Raw genomic sequence first — 5,681 nt, 5'->3', positions numbered from 1 at the left:
TCCCCCAACTGTGCACATCATCTCTTTTAAGAGCTCGCCTCTTCCAGGAAGGATTCCTGGAATCCCTCCTTTGCCTTACATCCTCATCGTTTATATAATCCATCTAAATAAATATACCATAGTTGGGGTCACAGTGATACACTGCTTTGCAATGTGTGTCTGATTCCACCAAAACCCTTTTTGGTCTCTTTTCAGAGTCCTCAAATTTCACTCTACGCCCAATGGGCCACTCCTCCCTCCTCCCCTTCCATGCATGAGCCGACACTCAACGCCTTTTTGTCCATTCACACGTGACATGAGTCCACCTGTGCTCTTCTTAAATAACCTTTATGACATTCGTGTGAGTTAGGGAGAAAATTAACAGGAAAAATTGCAGAGCCACCTGGAGCAGTCGCCCTGCTTATCACTCGGGGTTTTATCCCATTTCCCCCATAATTAGGTTACTTGTGATGCAGCCAGCTAATTGCCCGCCCCACCCCCCCAGGGAACTCCAGCGCTATCTGTGAACCCACACTGCAGTGATCTCCCCACTGCAGGACAGATGTCAGGTGTGGTTTCCTTCCCACACAAACATCTGCTCTGTTGTTCCAAGTCTGTCATGAGAGCCAGCCGGCTCAGACTAGCAAAGGGATGGGTTCTTGGGTGAGGTGCTGGGTCCTGCCAAGTTCTAGGCACCCGGCCTGGGCCTCTCAAACTGTGTGACCCATCATCCCTGACTGGCAGAGCCTCTGTGGTTGCATTTAGAAATAAGCCCCCAGGATACTGTGCTCACATGTTCTGGTGGCCTGGGGCAAAAATGGGTCTAGGGACCAAATGACTCTTGACATTGATGTGAATACGCTGAGTAATTTTTATTTTGGGCAGCCACAGTTTTTTTTCCCTTTTTTCTCACAGATGAATGAATGACCAGTGAGCCACGACCTGGGAACCAAGAGACTCACGCACGTAGGGTGCAGCCAGCTGTACTCACAAATGTCTTCAAGGGCTTCCTAGGCATTCCGGGGTCCTGACCCAGCCACCTCCTGGCCCCAGAACTTTCCCTGTGGGCCTGCAGGAGACCTTCCCCCCCCCCCCCCCCCCCGCCGCCCCAGGGACCGTGGTTGCAGCTTGTGGTAGCAGTTGATTTTTTTTTTAAGCACATAATAATTTGCAGATGTTGGCTGTCACCGGCAAAGCCAGAGCAAAGTTCCAAATGTTAAACCACAAACACATATCATTTTTACCCTCTGATTCCCGGAAATGAGACAGTGTCACAATACAACAATTCACGAAGATGAATATGCCTTTTCCATTGAGGCAGTGGACTGGTGTCGATCTGGTGGAGATTATTGGCTATATATCAATTGCATTGTTCTACAAAGATGGAGAGACATCTCTTTGCTTCTGGTTAGTGAAGAAGAAGATCACCTGTCTTCTTCATGTGACAGTGAATCTTTAAAAATTCCAGCCGCACAGAGCTTATGTTGAAAGAGACACAACAGCACTTGTGTAGGTTTCTCAGGTCTAAATCTGGAGTTCTTAACCTACTTTGTGCTTAAGACTCCTTAGGATTCCTTCAGCAGCCTGGAGAAGCCTAGGATGGCTTCTCAGAATAAGGACTTAATTATATAGGGTTACCAAGGAAACCATTATGCTGAAACACAGTTCACAAAATATTACAAAAAACCAGAACTGTGAAATGGTAATCCATGTGCTTCTTTATTAATACATTAAAAACAAGATCGAGCGGTCTGTCGAATAACTACCATCATTTCAAAGGAGAGAGAAGCATGGAAGGTATGTAAGATTCTTGCAACGGCAGCAATGCAATATGAAAATATCTGTGGGTTCGGTGGTCACAGGCGTGGCAGAGCCTGTGGGCTTCGTTGCCTGTGCTTCTGAAGCAGGGAAATGCTACATTCTGCTGGAGGTCAGTGAAAATAACAGTAAAATTTCTTTCCCATCCAAGTTTATAGACGGCTGGACTTCTAACTCAGGTAAGCCCCTGTGTTCTGTGCCCCGGTGGTGACGGCTCCAGACACATGTGGACGCTGCCTTGCCCCTGCTCTCCTGTGTGCAGATCCTTGCTTGGCCTTGCGGCTCTGATGACCTTTGACCTCCTGCCATTTCTGAGTCCTGGCTTATCTTCCCTAAGGTCTCTTGGTTGAACTGGGTCCTCGTGATGAGGCTAGAAATTTACCCCCTTCCAAGGAGTCAAACCCAATCGAGTGAGTTGGTTCTTTTTATACGGGTCTAAGCCCGTATAATGGGTCCACTCCATTTGAAGGAGTTTTTCCAAAGAAACAAGACATCGAATATGAAGCCTGGTTTTCAGCAAGGCAACCTACCTGCACCTGGGCTTTTTCTTGTGTCTGCTGTAACAAAGTGGCCCAAAACAATAGAAAGCTGTTCTCCCACAGTTCTGGAGGCCAGAAGCCCCAGATCAAGGAGTCAGCAGCGCCAAGCTCTCTGAAGGCCCAGGAGGGGATCCTTCCTGCCTCTTCCAGCTCTTGGTGGCTTCAGGCAGTCCTTGGTTTGTGGCTGCATCACTCCCATCTCTGGCTCTGTTCATGTGGCCTCTTCCCTGGGCATCTTTTCTGAGGGTACAATTCAGCTCACTAAAACACCCGAATCAGAAATTGTCTATAGGAGTGATGCAGTGTAGAAACCAGGAGAGTGGAGAAACTAAAAGTCTCCTCATCTTGCCGCCCCTCACTGGGCTGCCGCAGAACCACAAAGCCGGGCTTCCTGGAGAAACTGCACTGTGCCTGACATGGAGCCTGGAGCTCCTGTGAATCGTCTCACTAAGTCCTCACAACCACGTGGAGGTTGTATAGGGCTGTTGTATTCCCATTTTACAGGTGAGCAAATGGAGGCTCAGAGAGATTAACTTGCTCTCATCCACAAATCAGTCCGGGAGTGAATCCAGATAGCTTCATTCCCGGTGCTCTCATCAGCTGACCTGCAAGACCTTCCTGTGTCATCCAGGATACTAGACCCTTACTACATGTGACTATTTGAATTTAAAATTATTAAATCTAAATAAAATCTAAAATCCAGTTCCTCCATGGCAATGGAGGGAAGTAGCTACCATATTGGACAACACAGAAACAGAGAACGTTTCTCTCAGCACAGAAAGCTCTACTGGGTGGTACTGCTCTAGACCAATGTTTATATTTATCTTATAATACTACCTATATCAATGGCATGACAACTAACCAGAATCCTCAATTAACCAGACAGTTTTTTCAACAAATAATTTTGTGGAGTAAGAAGAAAATGAGAGGCAGACAAATGGAAGAGAGATTTAAAAAATCCAACCACATTCTGAGTAATCCCGGGAGAGTGGCCAAGTGTAGCTCCACCTAGGAGTCCCATGGGGTCATCATGGACCCCTGACCTCCGGGCGGCCGTCCTCATTCAAAAAAGCAAGAGTAAATTATATCCACTCCATTGCACTGACTAGGGCAAGAAGGTAGACCGGGCTTATTCCACAAATGCCCAGCTTTTGCGAAGGTCTCCTTGAACTAGCCAGTAAAATGAACTTAAACTTCTTATTTTGGGGGCATTCCACTTGACCGAGTTTCATCCGTGTTCCCAGATTGGAGGGAAGAGGACCTGTTGGCCATTGGACCAACCAATTCTGCCATTTTCTTGCAGTTGGGGGATTTCTTTAATATCCACCTTGGTTTTATAATGACGCCAGTGAAAATACATTCAAAACGGAGGCAGAAGTTCACGCTCCAATGATGACAGCTTGAGCAGACCTTGTTGGGGTCCTGGGTGAGGTGGCAGCTGGCGCTGGAAGAGACGGGGGTGTGGAGGGGCTACAGTGGACACCAGTGGCCAGAGGAGTTCATGGCCGGCACACCTGAAAGGAGATAGTGCAGTGGGCTCTGCTCAGGGTAGCTTAGCACCTTTGGCTGGGGATGGGGCTTGACAGGGATGGGGTGGGGAGGTGGCGCTGTTGCTTTCATGAACTTTGCCCTTTGTAGGAGGGGCAGGTTCAAGCTGTAGGCAAGTTTTAGAAGCCACGGTAATCATCATTGCGCATCCTTGGTCCAGATAAGGATGGAAAACCCTTTCTCGTGTTCTCTGATAGCTGGGGAAACTGAGGGAGTGTGTGATCAAGGCCCAGGACTGGTCAGTGGGTGAGCACACAAGTCAGAGGATGGAAGGTCTACTGGCGTCCAGCCAGGGATCCTGCCGGGGGTGTGTCCCAGAGTCACGAGGCAGCTGGGGGCTGGGGGCGATTGTGGGCCCTCTCCTTATGCTCATGAAGTCTGGGTTCCTTTTTGCACCCCTGGGTGGCTTCCTCACGGAGAAGCTGCTGCTTCTGCATTTACAGTTTGCCACAAACCAAACTGCAAGGGCAGGGTCGATCTGGGGTCCCACCGCTCCTGGGAAGGGCTGGGGGCTTCCAGTGTCTGGGGACATCGTTCCCCTCCGTTGTCTTGACTCATTTATGAAAAAGCAGGTCAATAGCCTGTTTGTGACTTCTGTGTTTTCCTGAAAATGTGGGGATGTGCCTGGTCCCTCTAACCCAGGCACAGCAGAGATGTCAGAGGTCTGGGGTCTCTCAGATTCCTCTCTGTAAACACTCCCTCCCAGCCCTGGGAAGGAAGCATCCAGGGAAAGGGAGTTAGCAATGAGCCAAATGGGGATTTGCCAAAATGCCAGTAAATGCTAGACACTCAGATGGGTGAGGTGGGAGCCCTGAACTTACACAAGCCGCCACCCCCAATCATTAAATCATGATTCACTGAGAAATTCCAAGTGCCAGGCATGGGGGAACAAGGAGGGAGCAGGACCAGACCCCAGGCCTGCCCTTAGGAAGCCTGAGGTCCAGGGAATGGGATCAGACCCCAAACACCCATTGCTTTGCTTTCCTTTCCACACGTCCTTCCTCTCTCTTCAACTGAGACACCCAATCTCTTGCCGAGAAAGGACCACTCAACATTTACTATGACTCTTGAAGTTCATGGTCTTGAAATGCAGGGCTTCTGATGGCCAAGCAATGTGTTCAATGCCAAAGCCACTCAGGAACTCAACGCAAGTCCCTGTCTAGCGGGATGAGGGGCGATGCTGCAGAAGCTGGGCTCCCGAAGGAAACTCCCCACCCCTGCCCTGGCCTGAGTGCTAAACCAAGGTGCAGTGTGTCTTAAAAGAAGTTAGGAAGGCTGTGGACTGTCATTCTGAAAACCAACTCCCAGTTTTGGCCAATCCAATCATGACTCCAGTGCTGAGCACCAGACGTACCATGGCTGGGATGTCACCTTTACCTCCTGCTAGCTTCTCACCTGGGCCAGTCTGTCCAGTGCCTCCATAACACCTTCCAGCATCCAGGTACCCACTAGTCTAACTCTGATGACTCTTGGTGTAAATGCCTCTGGATATTCAGAGTCGGGGCTGGTTGTGGTTGAATTGCAAAGTCAAAGCCATGGCCATTGGGACATCCTTGGCTCTGAATGTAGGCAGCATAAGTAAAGACCAGAAGCAGTAAGGACAAAGTCTGATGCGCCATTGTGCAAAGGGTTGGTTGAGGGTCAGCCCCTCCTTAGGGGATTAGGAGCTGGGCCCCACCCTGGCTTCCTGGCAGCCCCATCTGCTGGGGAGGCTGAGTGGCATGGGAAGGGCTGGCCTCACGCCCTCCCCACCCTCTCCACCCTCTCTTCTCTCCCAAGTGTGGACGCACCACTGAT

This window comes from Balaenoptera acutorostrata, chromosome 4, assembly GCF_949987535.1.
Source record: "Balaenoptera acutorostrata chromosome 4, mBalAcu1.1, whole genome shotgun sequence".
NCBI lineage: Eukaryota > Metazoa > Chordata > Mammalia > Artiodactyla > Balaenopteridae > Balaenoptera > Balaenoptera acutorostrata.
The sequence above is the reverse complement of the archived record's forward strand: the minus strand, read 5'-3'. Positions refer to the sequence as shown.